General features: G+C 34.7%; 1 protein-coding gene across 8 annotated transcripts in view; it reads right to left on the bottom strand.

Moving 5' to 3' along the window:
* Positions 1–17,117, bottom strand: part of Elf1 (E74 like ETS transcription factor 1) — a 105,421-nt gene that overhangs the window by 27,677 nt on the left and 60,627 nt on the right. Inside the window, exon 1 of one of the 8 annotated variants that reach the window (XM_047552027.1) lies at positions 13,108–13,128. The exons of the other annotated variants lie outside the window; for them this stretch is intronic. The gene's annotated coding sequence lies outside the window, so the exon portion shown is untranslated. Of the gene's footprint in view, positions 1–13,107; positions 13,129–17,117 lie in introns of those variants that run through there. 8 annotated transcript variants of the gene reach the window in all.

Genomic DNA, 17,117 nt, shown 5'->3' with positions numbered 1-17,117 from the left:
TTAATGGTATAAATTATTACTACTAATGACTGGTTATAAAATCATGGAATTTTAGAACTTTATGGACCCTAAAAATTTAACTTAGTCCAACCACCTCATTTTATAGATAACTGACCCAGAGAGGGGTTTTTAACAACCTACTTTAAAAAAAAAAGTAACAAATCTCATTAAACTATTACTTTAGTTATTGTTGTTGTTGTTGTTATTATTATTTTGGTACCAGGGATTAAACTCAGGGGCACTTGACCACTAAGTCACATTGCCAACCCTATTTTGTATTTTATTTAGAGACAGGATCTCACTGAGTTGCTTAGCACCTCACTTTTGCTGAGGCTGGTTTTGATACTCCTGCCTCGGTCTCCCATTCTGCTGGGATTACAAGCACGTGCCACACACCTGGCTTTAGCTTTTTATTTTGAAAAAATTTCCAACTTAGAAAAATTGCAAAAATAGCCAGACATGGTGGTGCATGCTATAATCCCTGCAACTTGGAAGGCTGAAGCAGGAGGATCTAAGTTCAAAGCCAGCCTTAGCTGCAAGACCTTGTCTCAAGAAGAAAAAAACCTGCAAAAATAGCACAAAAAATGCTCATACAAACTTAACCCACACGACCCCAATTGTAACATTTAATCACATCTTTCTTCCAATATTTTTGATTTATTTGAAAGTGGTAGAAATATGCCAGACAAAATACTATAGTGTTTATTTTCTAAATAATCAAATATTATTATGATTGATACTGGGGATTGAATCCAGGAGTGCTTAACCATTGAGCAACATCCCCAGTTCTTTTTTGTTGTTGTTGTTGTTGTTGTTTTGTTTTTTGGAGACAGTTTCCTCCATAAGTTGCTGAGCTGGTCTTGAACTTGCAATCCTCCTGCCTCAGCCTATGCTCTCACTGGGATTACAGGTGTGCATCATCAAAAATTATTTTCTATTAAGGGTGGCACAGTTACCAAACCAGGAAAGTAACACTGACACTGTTTGAAGGATCACAGATTTCTTTTAGTAAATATTCTGTTTCTTAAGGAAAATTACTTTAATCTGTTACAGTTTCTTTTCTTTCAATTTGGAGCAATTCTTCAGTCTTTCACAATCTTTACGAATCTGAATAGTACAGGGCATCTGTTTTGTAGAATGTCCCCCAATTTGGGACACTGGATAATTTCTCATGATGAGATTGTTAGGGTTAAAGAAGTAACAGAATGTCCTTTAAAATTTGTCATGTCAGAGGGCTCATAATACTTACTTGTCCTATTACTGGGAACTTTAACTTTGATTACTTAAGGTTTCTCCACTATAAAGTTACTATTTTTCCTTCTATTGTTAGTAATTTCTTCTGGAAAGATACCTCAGTTCCCAAACCAATCCCCCTTGGATACTGAGGGACAACTAAATTACCACAAGCCATAGCTCACAAGATTATAGTATAATCTTAAATGTGAGAAAAAGTTCCTACTCATAGATAATATCAAATACTTTGCTATTTTCCTCAAGTCTGCTATATTGAAAATATTATGATTTCATTATAATTAAGCATCCTCAATAAAAATAAGTTTACAGAACTGTACACTAAGGTTTGATATTACTTTTGTCATAAGAAGTTAACTACCTAAATTTAATATATAATCAAAGTTACCAGTTTCCTTGCCTTCAAAAATGTAGGCATTTGGTATTTAGTTTCCCTTTCTTGAGAGATAACCAATACTCACATAATCCAAACTAGCATGAATATTTGTTTGTTAAAGCACTTTGGCTACTCTTCTAAAAGTTTAAATTAAGCTCCTACTCTTCCTCTAACAAAATAGTCCAGAGTTCAATAAATTTCTATTTGACTTCATTTTATGCTGCTATAGCCTATGTATAAGGTTAGAATAGTGTTCATTACCCCACATATTGACAGATAAGGAATCTAGTTAAAAAACTTATCCAAGGATACCCACCAAGAGACAGAGGTATGTCAAATGCAATTCACAATTGCAGTCCTAACCAAGATAAATTCAAAGTATTTCTCCCTATCTGGCTCTTGCAATTTGGACAGAGATTGATTAGAGCATTAATATTATGAGAATATTATAAATAATATTTCTCCACAATTTTACCCGAATCCATATAGTTCCCAAGTTTTAAGTAACTACAGATAATTTGTTACTACCTTCTTGTCTCATTTTACTAAACTATAATAAGACTGGAGAAGTGAATTACTCTTTCCCCAGAATTTATAGGTCTCAGGAATATGTTATCAAATATCACTATAATGCCATTTCTACTCCAGTGCCCTTCCCAGAGATAAATATTGTTATCAGTTTCTTTGTTCCCTAGCAGATAGTCTATACATAGTCAAGCATAATATAGTTTGCTTTTAAAAAATAATTTTAATTTCAGTTCAAATAATAGTTTAAAAACTATTAAGAAAAATTTCAGTGTAGGGGTATAATTCAGTAGGAGAATATTTGCTTTGCATGCATGAGACCCTGTGTTACTCCCCAACAATGGAAAAAAGGGGGGGGGAGGAGGAGGAGAAGAAAAATCACAAGCACTGAAGTAGAGAGAAAAATGCTTCCTTTGAAGCAAAAGCTTAATCCACTTTGTCCCATCACCCCAGATGTAGAACACCTATAAAAACTTGAATATAGTACATATGATTATATAATATATACTATATAGTATCAATACTTTATATAAGCTCTAGAAACCTCAAATATATTTTTAATGAACCTGTGTCATTTCAGTGAAATATTTGTAGAATATCTGAAAACTTGGGATTTATTGGGTTAATTAAGAATGAAAAAGGACATGATTGATTTAAAGGCAGTAATGTACTATAAAAAACAAAATCAAAAAAATAAAAACAAAACAAAAAAAGTGAAATCATGAGAGCTAGGGCCTTTTCCAGTGCCAATATCCTGACCTTATTTTCCTTATCTTTAAGTTAAGCACCAGTTGATCTGAAGGTCACTCCAATTTTGGTTTGTTAAGATGTATTTTAAAGTTATGGACTCAAACTGTACAGGCTTTTAACGTTACAATAGGAGCTATTATTTATTCTTATATACTATGTAGTGAAGGGAGTAGCATGTACAATGGACCATAGCTCTGCCTTTGCTATTGCAATTAGTTAGCATAACTTAATAGACACTAGACATTTTTGTTACATGGATTAACACTTTAATCATTACAAAATTCTATGAAGGAGATACACTGGACTATCTATTTTTACAGAAGAAAGTGTAAGCAAAGGGAATGGAATTACAGTCGGCCTACTGTATCCTCAGGGTCCACAACAACAGATTCAACAAAATGCAGAGTGAAAATATTTGAAAAAATTACATCAGTACTAAGTATGTACAGACATTTTTGTCATTATTCCCTAAAGACTAAAGTATAAAAACTTATATAGCATTTACATTACATTAAAGAGAAGTAATCTAGAGGTGATTTAAAGTATGAGGGAAGATGTGCCTAGGTTATATGCAAACACTATGACTATTTTATATAAGGTACTTGAGCAAATTTTATCCACAGAGGTCCCCAAACCAATTCCCCTTGGATACTGAGGGACAACTGCAAATTACCACAAATCATAGCTAGCAAAAGAGAGCATACTAACTTGAACTCACTCCAGGGTCCATGTTCTTTACCTGTACAATATTATAGTCAGCCTTAAATATGGTACAGTTTGTTTTGTTGGCATATTTTTCTTGTTCTATTTAGACAAACAGAATAAGTAAGGAGCTATGTTTGAAATGGAGGTATGGCTTTAATATTATCATTCCAGGGCCTGAACCATCTGAGTTTATGATAACCTTTCCTGACATAGTCAGTTCTCTCAGTATGCAAGATACATCTCAGGATCACTCAGTCATACATTCTCCTTTAGAGGTACTTGCTCTTTTCATTAAAAGCATGGGTCATTTTTACAGTGCACTGAAACAGGGATGTGTATTCAAAATTGCTTACCTTTAACTTCTCCAGAGTGCTATTAATCCACATATAAAAAAAAGAGACCACCTCTGTATCTTTTCAAAAATACGAACAGTTAGGTAAGGGGCCTGATTCTGTATACACAAAATACACATACGAAATACCTTTTGGGTGACTCTCCACCTCTATTACCAAAAATGGAAGGAAAATGCACACTCCATTAACCCCAGCTGCTGATCTGGGCTCAGGATAAACTGGATTGTCTAGCAACTGACTAAAGTATGAATCATCAGGAACCTAAAACCTTCATACCACATATTGTAAAATTCCTTAAAGAGAACTGGTTCCCAATCTCTTAAATGAAGACATGGCAAAAATTCACATGTTGAATTTTCTAAGATTTAGATTTTTAAAATAAAATATTAAGAAAATAAACTATTATCTTATTTTGCTAGGGTACCACAAACTAGTTACCTTGTAAACAATAGAAATGTATTGTCTTACACTTCTGACAGCTAGAAGTATGAAATTAAGGGGTTGGAGGGTTGTTTCCTTTTGTAGATTTGTTCTAGGCCTCTCTCCCTGTCTTATAAATGGTTGTCTTTCTGTTCACATGTGTTCGGGCTGGGGAGATAGCTCAGTTGGTAGAGTGCTCACCTCGGTGTTCTCTCTGTATGTGTCTATGTTCAAACTTCCTCTTTTCTATAAGGACAGCAGTATCCTTATAGAACATAGGAGTAGGAACATATCCCCTGTTCCTATTCTACTAGAACCTCATCTTAATTAATTATATCTTCAATATAATTATTTCTCAATAAGGTCATATTCTGAGGTACCCTATATGAATGAATATGTACACAATTCAATCCATAATAGGACTCAATTTAACTTATCATTTGACAATTAGTTCTCTATATCCTAAAATAACTTCTAAAGTTTATGGCAGCTGGGCACAGTGACACAAGTTGTAATCCCAGTGACTCCAGAGGCTGAGGCATTATGGATCAGTGGCTAAGCACCCCTGGGTTCATCCCTGGTACTGACAGAGACAAAGTTTTATGGCAATAAAGATTACAGTACATATATAAAATCTTACTAAAGTTTTTAAATTTAAGGCCAGGCACAGTGGCACATGCCTGTAATCCCAGTAGCTAGGAGGCTGAGGCAGGAGGATGAGTTCAAAATCAGTCTCAGCAATTTAGCAAGACCCTGTCTCAAAATAAACTATAAAAGGGACTGGGGATATGGCTCAGTGGTTAAGCACCCCTGGGTTCAATGCCCAGTACAAAAATAAGAAAAGTTTTAAAATTGAGAGCAGATATTATTCTTCAGGGTTCTATGCTGATTCATCATCAAACCATATTCACTTCAACTTCTTCTACATCTTTTCAATTAGAATTCTTCCCAAGATTTATTTAGAAGGGAACCTCCTAGAAGGTTGAAGCAATGGGTACAATGGCATGTGCCTGTAATCCCAGTTACCCTGGAAGTTGAGGCAAGAGGATCACCTGAGCCCAGGAATTCAAGGCCAGTCTGAGTAATGTAGAGACTCTGTCTCAAATACTTTTTTCTTAAAGGTTGGTACTATTCATAAATTGGCAACATTACAAAAATTAGTAATCTGACCTGTTAACTTCTTTTAAGACATGATGGTATCAACATGGTTTTCTATGATGCTCTAACAATATTATATTTCACTTGGCTGGCTACTTATTTTTTAATTTTTATTTTTTAAAATTTATTCTTATTATTTTTTGGTACCAGGAATCACACCCAGGGCCCTTAACCACTGACCCACATCCCCAGCCCTATTTTCAGACAGAGTCTAAGTTGCTTAGGGTCATGCTACATTGCTGAGGCTAGACTCAAACTTACAATCCTCCTGCTTCAGCCTCCCAAAACACTGGGATTACAGGCATGTGCCACCACACCTGGATATGGCTACTTCTTTATAAAATGACTTTCCGAATATCTCTAAAAGCTCTTCTTATAGTATCTTTTCTTTCTTTTCCTTTTTTTTTTTTCTTCTTGTTTGGCTGTGCTGGGGATCAGTTCAGACTTGGGCATGTTAGACAAGCACCCTACCACTGAGAACCTTCCTCAAGTCCTTTTATTTGAATAAGAGAACCCTGCTAAATTCTACTAGTACTTAACTTGGCTGTGCACTGGCAAACATTTAAAAATGTCAATATATGATCCTGCAAAGGATCAAATACATCAAATCATATGGTGCTATGATTCAGGCCTATTATTAAGGCTCCCCAAGTGAATCCTATTTGCTCCTGGGGTTCAGAACCACTGCTCTAAAGAATTAAAATATTTAAAACTACATTCCCTAAATTGAATCAACTCTAATTGTTCATGCTGTTTTTGAATAATTTCAATATCTAGTAATTATCAAACAGATAATATTATGAAATCTTTTGCTGTTTGGCACTTGCAGACTATTTTCACTTTTGTTTTTAGAAAAGAACAAGAATAAATCACAAACAATGGGAACTAGAGAAAGATGATGTCCTAGAGTTAAAATTCATCAAAAATTAGTTTCAAAAGCATCAATTTCTAGGGGCAAATTAAAGTACAGTGATTAAAAACTGTTTTGTAACTTTATTGAAAGCTTTAACAACTCTACAGGAGAAAAAATACATGTATAAATTTCCCTTTTTTACTAATAAGTAGTAAATTTAGGATGTGTTGAAAGCAAAAATTTAGCAAATGTTTTGGAAGCAATAATAAAAATAAAACCAATCTTTCAGCAAAAGAGAGGGAAAGTTCCCCAAAATTCAACAATGTCCTCAATTTAGATACATAAATTGTGGTTGATCATTTATGTGGCAATTCCATTTAAAAAAATAAAAGACTCAAGAAGAGAAAAAATGTAACCAATGTAGTAGTACATTACTTCCCCCAATTAAGCTTGCTTGTTTCCTCAGTACAGCACAATCCAAGGTCCTAGATTGGAAATTTAATAATCAGATTATTCCAACTCTATTAAGTAAATAAGTTTGTTCAACAGGTTTTTGGATATAAAAAAAGGACACGAGCTCTCACATAACTTGTTTGCCAAGGTTCTCTAAAAGTAGAGCTCAATCTGTTACATGATGGTTGTGAAACATCCTGCCAAGTTCCTCTATGAAATACATTAAAATGAAATAAATATCATCTTTCTGAAACAAAAAGCTGGTTTAAAACAGTCTTTAAAAGTTTCCCCACTACAGATACTCTTCTGTAGACAGGTGCAAAATAAACACACTTTCAAATAGTTCATACCATATCTCTGCATCAAGAAAAAAATCAAAGAATGGGCCAGCACCTTTCTCCTCCCATATCTTCCAAAGTTCCCTGACTCCAGATTTTATCCAGTAAACAAACTGAATAATGCACATGCTATGATGACACATCTGTGAGACAAATTCCTGTACCCTGCCTTCTGATCAAACCGAGACCCCAAACCATCATCCTATGAAGACACTGCTTTGAGGACCTCTGATTCATTCTTAGAATAACTTCCTTCACCACTGACTTTGAAAACAAAACATAAAACCAAAATCAACTCACTCTATCATAACATGATCTGACAATAATTTATGATGTAGCAAATGTACTACATATACACATGGTGAAAACAAAGTGTAAAAAGTAAGAGCTCCAGTTCTTAAGAGGAGACTACCCTATCCTGGGTATCTGAACTCAGGCAAATTACCCAGCCTAACTAAGCTTTAGTTTTGCTGTTTTGTTTTTCTTTTTTTGTTTGGTAAGCAGTGATTGAACCCAGGGGCACTTAACCACTTAGTCACACACACTTTTTTTTTTTTTTTTTTAATTATGAGACAAGGTCTCACTAAATTGCTTAGGACCTCGCTAAGTTGCTAAGGTTGGTCACAAACTCATGATCCTGAGGCCTCAGTCTCCCAAGTTGCTGAGATTATGTGTGCTCCACTGCCCTTGGTAAGCTCTAGTTTTTGTATTTATCTAAAACAAGAATAACAATATTTTCTAGTTATTGTAAGAACTTGTAAATAAATCACTTGCTATTATGTTATGGCATATGGTAATCAAGAAAATATTTTGATAAGTAAAGTCCTTCAATATTTGATATCAACAGAAATAAACACTCTTTAAAAGCTGGCATACTATAATCTCACATTGTTTGGCATGGTCCTTTTATCTGTAATAAGAATAATCTTTTTAGCTAGGAAGGGTGGTCACACCTATAATCCCAGCTACTCTGGAGGCAAAGGCAGGAGATCACAAGTTTGAGGCTAGCCTTAGCAACCTAGCAAGACCCAGGCTCAAAATAAAAATTAAAAAGGGCTGGGGACATAGTTCAGTGGCAGAACACCCCTAAATTCAATCCCCAGTACAACAAAACAAAAATGACAAAAAAAGGAATAATCTATGAACAAACTTAACCACCTACACTTGGCAATAACATTTAGCATCAACAAAAACAAAAGCTGATGCATACGTATGCTCGCTGTGAAAATGTATCAGATTCTAGATTTAGGACCAGTGCACATTTATTTAATCATGCACATTTTAAATTTGTGCACATTACATATTTATTTGTTTAAAAAGCACAGGTTCATCTGATAGGAGAAACAGAAACTTAAAATGTCTTCGATTCTCTTTTCTCTAGTGTCTCGCATTTCTACACATTGTTCCAGGGCAGAGGTGGAAGTAAAGCAGTGGGGAGAGGGGAAATGATTAAATACTATGATGGCATTCCTTCATCACGTCATATAAACCATTTTAAAAGGAAATCTCTAGAAATAGTACATCAAATTGGAAACATACAATAAAAAAGTAGGGTGACTAGTGCACAAAATGAAAATGAAAACTCTTTAAACAAGTTCCACAGCATACTAAAAAAATTACTTAGGGGAATAAATAATACATGAATATATTCATATTCCAAGAGAATAAAACATTATTATTCCTTTCCCATAGAGTACCCCTCTCCCCAACAGCTATCTCCAAAGTGTGTTTTAAAGGATTTCAAAAATCATGTATTACATAAACAAACTAGATTGCTGCAATGGATTTCTAAGGACCAGCACAAAGTTTTCTGTGAAGAACTCATCACAGCCAAATTCTCTGCATATTTTGAAAAATATGTAGCTTCATTACCTACAACTGAGAATATTTCTGATTAACTAAAGCTCTTCACAAATACCTTCCACCTTTTACTTTTTTTGGGGGGGTGGGTACCAGGTATTGAATTCAGGGGCATTTGACCACTGAGTCCCAGCCCTCGACCTTTTCTGTGTTTTATTTAGAGACAGGGTCTCTGAGTTACTTGGCACCTCCCATTTGCTGAGGCTGGCTTTGAACTTGAAATCCTCCTTACTCAGCCTCCTGAGCCACTAGGATTACAGGCATGCACCACTACACCCGGCTCCTTCTACCTTTTAGAGTAAAAGAAAATGGAACTCTGTGCAACCAGGTTTTTTTTGTTTTGTTTTGTTTTTTAATACAACCAGGTTTTTAAAAGTCTATATAGCTTAGAATATACCATTCAACACAATGGTCTTAACTTTGAAAAAGAAGCGTGATATGTAAACTTAGTTTTAAAATTTTTATACATAAATGTGTCGGGGAGAAATGAAATTCCTACTTATCCCAAATATAATAACTTTAAAATAATTTACTTAATATTCTTCCAAATTCTCTTTTTTCTTTAAGGTTCCTTTCATCTCTTATATCCCAGCATAATGGTTTAGAATTTGGGCTTTCTAGAGTTAGAGATTCAAATTCAGTGCAAGGGCCATCGCTTTACAGTTACATGTTTCTAGACATTTACTTCTTCGTTCAACCTCTGAGATTGTTCTTTAGAAAAACTTTTCTTATTTATAAAATGAGGACAACAAAAATTATCATACTAACAAGAATCATTGTGAAGATCAAAAAAGAAAAATGCATACCATATATAGGACCAGGTAAGGGTAAGAGATAATAAACATTAGCTCTTATTATTATATTTAAATAAAATATTCTGTAAGGTGTGATGGCCCATGTCTATAATTCCATCTGGGAGGAAATCAAACAAATTAAGTATTGTATTGCTGAAAGAATTAATATAATAAATGAACAGCTAATACAACAAATTATCCACTAGTAAATACTCCAAAAGAATTTAAGTCAGGGGCTGGGGAGATAGCTCAGTTGGTAGAGTGCTTGCCTTGCAAGCACAAGGCCTTGGGTTCAATCCCCAGCACCACAAAAAAAAAAAAAAAAAGAAAGAAAAGAATATAAGTCAGAACTGAAATCCAGGCATACTTTAAGTCAGGTTACTTTGAAGACTAATTATTCTGTGTTGCTTTTTAACCTTGCCCTGTAAATCTAGTAGAGATGAAAGATTCTAATACAGGTATTTTCATTTCCCAGTAATAGATCCTAGGTAGTAATACACTATAGAAAATGGAAAGAAAGGCTAGGGGTATAGCTCCATGGTAGAGTGCATGCTTAACATGGCAAGGCCCATGCACTGAAAAGGAAAGGGGATGGGGTGGGGGTTGGGAAACAATGCTACCTCTATTATAGGGCGATTTGTGAGACTCAAAGTGTACGAAGAGAAGACCAAAGTACAAAGAACCCTGCCAACTGCTAGGCAGTGTTATACTTACACTGCACTCAAGAATAAAGCAGGAAATGTTTTCTTGACAGAGGTTAACATGCAAAGCAGTATAAGGATATAAAATACAAATACATGACTCTGAGTCTCATTTCTAATGGCTTTCTTTCATCAATAGTCTAGTTCTTGTGGATTATATATCTGTTAAAAATACCATGATGTATGTGAATATTATGTTATGCAGCTTAATATGAAAGGAAAAGGATTCAACTCTTTGGTAACTTACATAAGTAAAGTACTTCTAGTTAAAAAGAAACTCACTCACTACAGTGCTATGAATTAGAATAAAGTGTTACTCCAAATGTGGTCATAATGATCAAAGTAGCTATCATGTTAGGTACTTCATTCAGCTTATCCCACTGAATCCCCACAACATTATGCTGTATTGTAGTCAACCAGCCTAGAAGACACAGAGCTGAAATCTGAACCCTGAACATCTAACTCAAGTCAGCAAGTTTAAAAAACTACCACAGACTACTATTTGTAGACTATTTGTACTGGATCGTACAAATAAACTAGTCACAATCAAAGTTTCATTTCAGTTAAAGCTTGAGTGTTAAAAAATCATATGGATATTTCATGAACACTATTCAGAGCCACAGCTAAAACAAGTTATATTTTTCTTCAGATGTCTCCGAAGTGAGTATCTGAAAAAGTCTGGCTTCTCTCTTGCACAGCACTATTAAAAATCTTAAAGGTCTAAATAAATGGTCCTTTTTCCAGACTGCTCCAAGATAACATTTGGAATTTCATTGTAAATCCCTGTGAAATTGTTTACACAAAGTCTAATCCTACTGTGTCTCTTTCATGACAATAGACCTTCTTCCGTCTTTGCACAGAGTTTTCATTGTTTAGTCAGGATAAATTATAATTTGGCCATGAATCAAAAAGTAAAGAGTCCCAGCAGCTTGGGAGGCTGAGGCAGGAGTATCCAGTCTCAGCAAAAGTGAGGTGCTAAACAACTCAGAGAGACCCTGTCTCTAAATAAAATACAAATAGGGCTGGGGATGTGGCTCAGTGTCCAAGTGCCCGAGTTCAATGCCCAGTACCAAAAAGAAAAAAGAGTCAATGAAAATTGTATTTGTTTTCTTATTGGAGGGTCAACTTAAAAAGTTAAATATACTGGTGAGTTGTGCATGTGCATGACTATATGTGAACAGAATCAGTTTGAGGTAAAGTAGCAAGTAGTTTGTAGCAGGTTGGGGGATAGTACATTTAAACCAGATTTACATGTTTACTTATGAACTAAGTACATAAGAAATATCACAGTAGTCACTATCAGAATGATACCTATTTTAAACATGCAAAATCTATGTGACTGAAATAATTTAAATAAAATCATATAGGGTAATTTCTGCTTTAAAAAAAAGGCTTTGACAAGAATCTTATATGTACTGAACACAAAATGAAATAAGACAAGATATTCCTGAATACAGATAGTTTAGCTACAACAGAGCCTTTCCCAGAATGAGAAGTCACACTAGCTGATCACAGGCAATGACATAAATTCAAGTTACTCAAAAAAGATAAAAAACACTAATCAATATCAGGTCAAACCATGTCAAACCAAACAAAATGCTACAATGTTAAAGAAAAGTGCTCTCCAACGGAATAAATCTATCAAATTTTTAAATTCTAAGTGACACATTTATTGGTTTATTCTAGAATCAAGTCACCATTTGTAATTAACAAAGGAAAAATAAGAAAATCAAACAAAAAGCTGAATGAATTTATATTACTGGTATCTAAGTCACAAAAATCACCATTATCTTACTTATCCAAACAACTGGGTAATATAAAGTACACAGCCCAAGTAACAAATGTCAATGCCTTTTTGTAATTTACTGTAGTTCAGTTCATTAACATGATGACTACAGCACAAACAACAACTGCCACATATACTAACTATCTTCTTTGGCCAGTTATTGGCCAAATGCTTCTAATTTAATGCTTCTAATACTGGGAGGTATTTTTTTAATCTTTGACAGAAAAATAAAATTCAGTTTTATTTAAAAACTTGTCTAGCAGCCAGGCACAATGGCATACACCTCTAATTCTAGCAACTATGGAGGCTAAGGAAGGAGGATTTCAAGTTTGAGGCCAGTACGGCAATTTAGCAAGACTCTGCCTTAATATGAAAGGGAGAGAGATATAAATTGTTAAAAGTCACACAGCTAGCCAAATTCATGCTCCCTAGGCCCACAAGACTTTTGACTGACCAGAAACATCCATTTTCATCATTCAATACTATGGCACTTTTAGACAGACTGGGTGTAAACTAATCAATCACTTTTTAATAAACACCTCACAGCTAAGCCTTTGGATACCAAATTATTCCTAAATGTGTTGTATGTTGAGGTAGGAAACAAGGAGGAGGAAAGCAGAGTTACTTGAGCTTCCCACCAGGTGCTTTCCAACAGGAAATGGAGTCTAGTATAAATGTTTCTTTCTTTTCCTTTGCCACAGAATAAAATAAAATGGGGAAAATGCAGATGCTATACAAAATCATAAAATATAATAAAACCTCAAAGTGTCATGTAAAACATTACCTTTTAGGATGGAAATTTCTCCCCTAACTTCGGTCTTCATACCACCTTGCTAAGTTCTCTGGTCCTGTCTCATACCTCCAGTATTTTCTCTTACTGTCACATCGGATGGGAACAGGTTAAAAAGATAACTTCACAAATGTTTTTACTAGTCAAATCATCATAACATAGCTTTTTCAATAACAATTCCTTAGCAATTTTTCAAAAGAAGAATTACCCTAATATTGAGAAATTTTACAAGGAAGGAGGGGAGTGAGGGAGGGAGGGAGGGAGGGGATTCCTGCCAACTTCCTAACTTCTTTCATATCAGGCATGCTACTTATGTAGCAGTGGCTAACACCATTACATATATGAACACTATTATGAGGAGATCATTTTCTTTAACTCAGACCCAAACCACTAACAGTTTTCTTCTTACTTTACTAAATTCAAGGACATTATTTTCATCAATACTCACCAAAGATGGCCTTTTTTAAAAAAACCGATAACACTGTTTTTGTAACTGCTTATCCTACATCTGCTGTGTTGACTGAAATGGAAAGAAGATTGTTACTTGTATTATTTATAACTGTCATTCTGGCTGGAGATGGAATCTCAGTTTAGTTTTAATTTGCATTTCTCTAATTGCTAGAGACGTTGAACATTTTTCATATATTTTTAATCATTTGTATTTCTTCTGGGAAGTGTTTGTTCCATTCCTTTGCCCATTTATTGATTGGGGTATTTATTTTTCTGGGAGTAAGTTTTTTGAGTTCTTTGTATATCCCGGAAATTAATGCCTTATCTGAGGTACTGGTGGTGAAGATTTTCTCCCAATCTGTAGGATCTCTGTACACATTCTTGATTTTATGAGAAAGGTACTCTAATACATTGTTGGTGGGACTGCAAATTGGTGCAATCACTCGGAAAGCAGTATGGAGATTCCTTAGAAAACTTGGAATGGAACCACAATTTAACCCAGTTATCCCACTCCCCAGTCTATACCCAAAAAACTTAAAAATAGCACACTACAATGACACCGCCACATCCATGTTTGTAGCAGCTCAACTCACAATAGCCAAGCTAGGGAAATAAACTAGGTATCCCTCAAGGGATGAATGGATAAAGAAGATGTGGTATAAATACACAATAGAATATTACTGAGTCAAAAAGAATGAAATTATGGCATTTGCCAGTAAATGGATGCAACTAGAGAATATCATGCTAAGTGACATAAGCCAATCCACCCCCCGCCCCCGCCAAAAAAAAATCGAAGGTCAAATGTTCTGATTTGTGGATGCCAACCCACAACAAGGGAGGGTGGGGAGGAGGAAGAATAGAAGTCCACTGGATTAGACAAAGGGAAATGAAGTGAAGGGAATGGAAGGGGAAATAGGAAGGACAGCAGAATCAATTGGTCATAACTTTCCTAGTCTTGTATTTGTATACACGACCAGGATAACTCCACATCATGTATAATCACAAGAGTGGGAACCTAAATAGAATAAATTATACTCTATGTATGTATATTCTGCCAAAATACATTCTACTGCCATATATAACTAAAAATTTTTTTAAAAACTTAAAAAAAAAAAGAAATGGAAAGACAAACATTTTTGAAGTCATATAGCAAAACTAATATTAAAGGTACAATGTTTAAGGGAAGCTTTTTAAAAAATAAAATGCATATTTAGAAATAACAATTACTTTTGTGGGGGTTATCAGCGCTTAAGCCCAGGGAGGTTAGACCACTGAGCCACGTCCCCTAGTCCTTTTACTATTTTGAGACAGGGTGCTAAATTGCTTAGGGCCTCACTAAATTGCTGAGGGTGGCTTTGAACTTGCAGTCCTCCTACATTAGCCTCCCAAGTCACTGGGATTACAGGTACTCGCCACTGCACCAAGCAACAACAGAATTACTATTGTGATTTACCCAGCAACACTGTTTAAGAAACTGTGTACCTTTTTCAAGAACTGAGGTTGCCAATTCCATCTCCAAGAGAAAACTTACCAACACAAATCTCATTTAAAAAAAGTATGTCCTTTTGAAAAGTAAATAGAATTAATAGATTCAATATGATATAACCATACAATAAATTATTATTCATCAAAGGCTGAAGTACTGACACATAGTACAACACATGATCCTTGAAAACATTAATGCTTAAGTGAAAGAAGCCAGTCACAAGAGTACTTATTACATGAGTTCATTTATATGAAATAAATAGAAAGTAGATTTGCAGTTCTCAGGCGATGGGAAAAGGTGGGAGAAATAGGATTCTGAGTGCTAATGTATACAGATTTATTTGGGGGATGGTAAAAATGTTCTAAAATTTAATATAGTGATGGACACACAACTATGTATATGGACTAAAACCATTGATATTTATTTATTTTATTTATCTATTTTGCCAACCCCAGGGTTTCATGCATGCTAGGCCATAGCTCTATTATTGAGTTACATCCCCAGTCCTCTTAAAAGTATTTTTATATTAAGACAGGCTCTCCTAAATTGTTGGGCTCCATCTTGTGAACCTCCTGCCTCAGCCTCCCCTCCTGGGATCACAGGTGTATATCACAGCTGGCAGAATTGTACATTTTAAATAGATGAGTAATACTGCAATAGTTTTCTTGCTTGTTGTGGTACTAGGGATTGAACCCAGAATACTTTATCACTGAGTTACATTGATTTTTTTTTTTTTTTTTAATTTTGAGACAGGGTCTTCAAAATTGCCAAGGCTGGCCTCAAATCTGCAATCCTCTTGCTCAGCCTCTGATGACACTGGGACTACAAGCATATGCCACACCAACACTGGTTTACAATACAGTATTTAAAATAAAAATAAAAATAAAAAAATAGATATATAGGTATGACAGATATAAGGATTATCGACCTGTAATTAACTCAAATAAATAATGTTCCCCCCTCACTAAAATTCTGAGTAAAATAATTTTTCCACAATTGAAATTACTTTTTCATTCCTTACATGTAGTACTGGCTAGTATTATTCAAATAACGATTAAAGGCTCAGGCTGGGTTATAATCCCCAGTTTTTCACCAAGTTCCTAAGAGAAGTTATAGCTTGGGATCACTTTAAAATAGTTTTGGCTTTGAGTGTTAAAAAAGCAAACAAAAAAATAGTTCCCAGCTTTTTCTTTTAGTAGCTATGTTATTAGTCAAGTTGCTTCCCTTTTCTGGCCTTGATTTTTTTGTAAAGTGAAGATGAGAGTACCCAACTCATTAGATTGTTAGAAGAATTAAATAGGATATTCCCTATAAGAGATATAGCACAGTACCTAGGGTAAAATGGTCAGTAAATATTATCTATTAAAATTCATACCTGAATATTTCTGGAGTCCACCATACAAGTCTATATGCTATCTTATGAAATGATCTCATCTATGTTAATTTTTAGGACACTGTTATTTGTCTCTATTAATGACTGAGAAGGGAAGTTATAGGAAAATTTTCAAAAGACAGTACTAAGTTCCTACTTCCCTTACCACTCCTTTTCATAATAGCAATCATCTTCCTTACTGCCAAAAGTTGGAAGGGAAAGAACACAGGTCAAATGCTAGAACACAACAAGGCTGCCCCTTCACTTAAACTTAAGAGGGTTTTAAGTCAGATACAAGTCAGACTTCCCCAAAGTAATCAGGCTAAAATATACAGAAGAGAAACAAATAACCTCTGTATATTATATAACAAATGATCCAGTTTCTTATGGATTTGATAAATCTGGTCTGCTAAAATTTAAAAAGAAAGCAACCAAGAAGGTAGAACCTGGACTTTTATGTAAAGAACCCACTGTGTCCATGTACATGTTAATAGCATCATTCCAGCTTCAGTCCTCCACATCTCTGATGCTAAACAATTTTATACATAAAATACCAACTTGACATTCCTCCTTTTTTTTATGAGGAACCCTTAAAAATTTCTGACCTTAAAAATTCTTACCATCCTGGTTGAAAAAAATAGGTTTTGATGATCTACACTCTGTACATTTTCTCAGTCATCTAACATATAGTTTGAT

The sequence above is a fragment of the Sciurus carolinensis genome, chromosome 5 (assembly GCF_902686445.1).
Source record: "Sciurus carolinensis chromosome 5, mSciCar1.2, whole genome shotgun sequence".
In the NCBI taxonomy this organism is placed as follows: Eukaryota; Metazoa; Chordata; class Mammalia; order Rodentia; family Sciuridae; genus Sciurus; species Sciurus carolinensis.
This window is presented reverse-complemented; position numbering and strand designations above follow the sequence as displayed.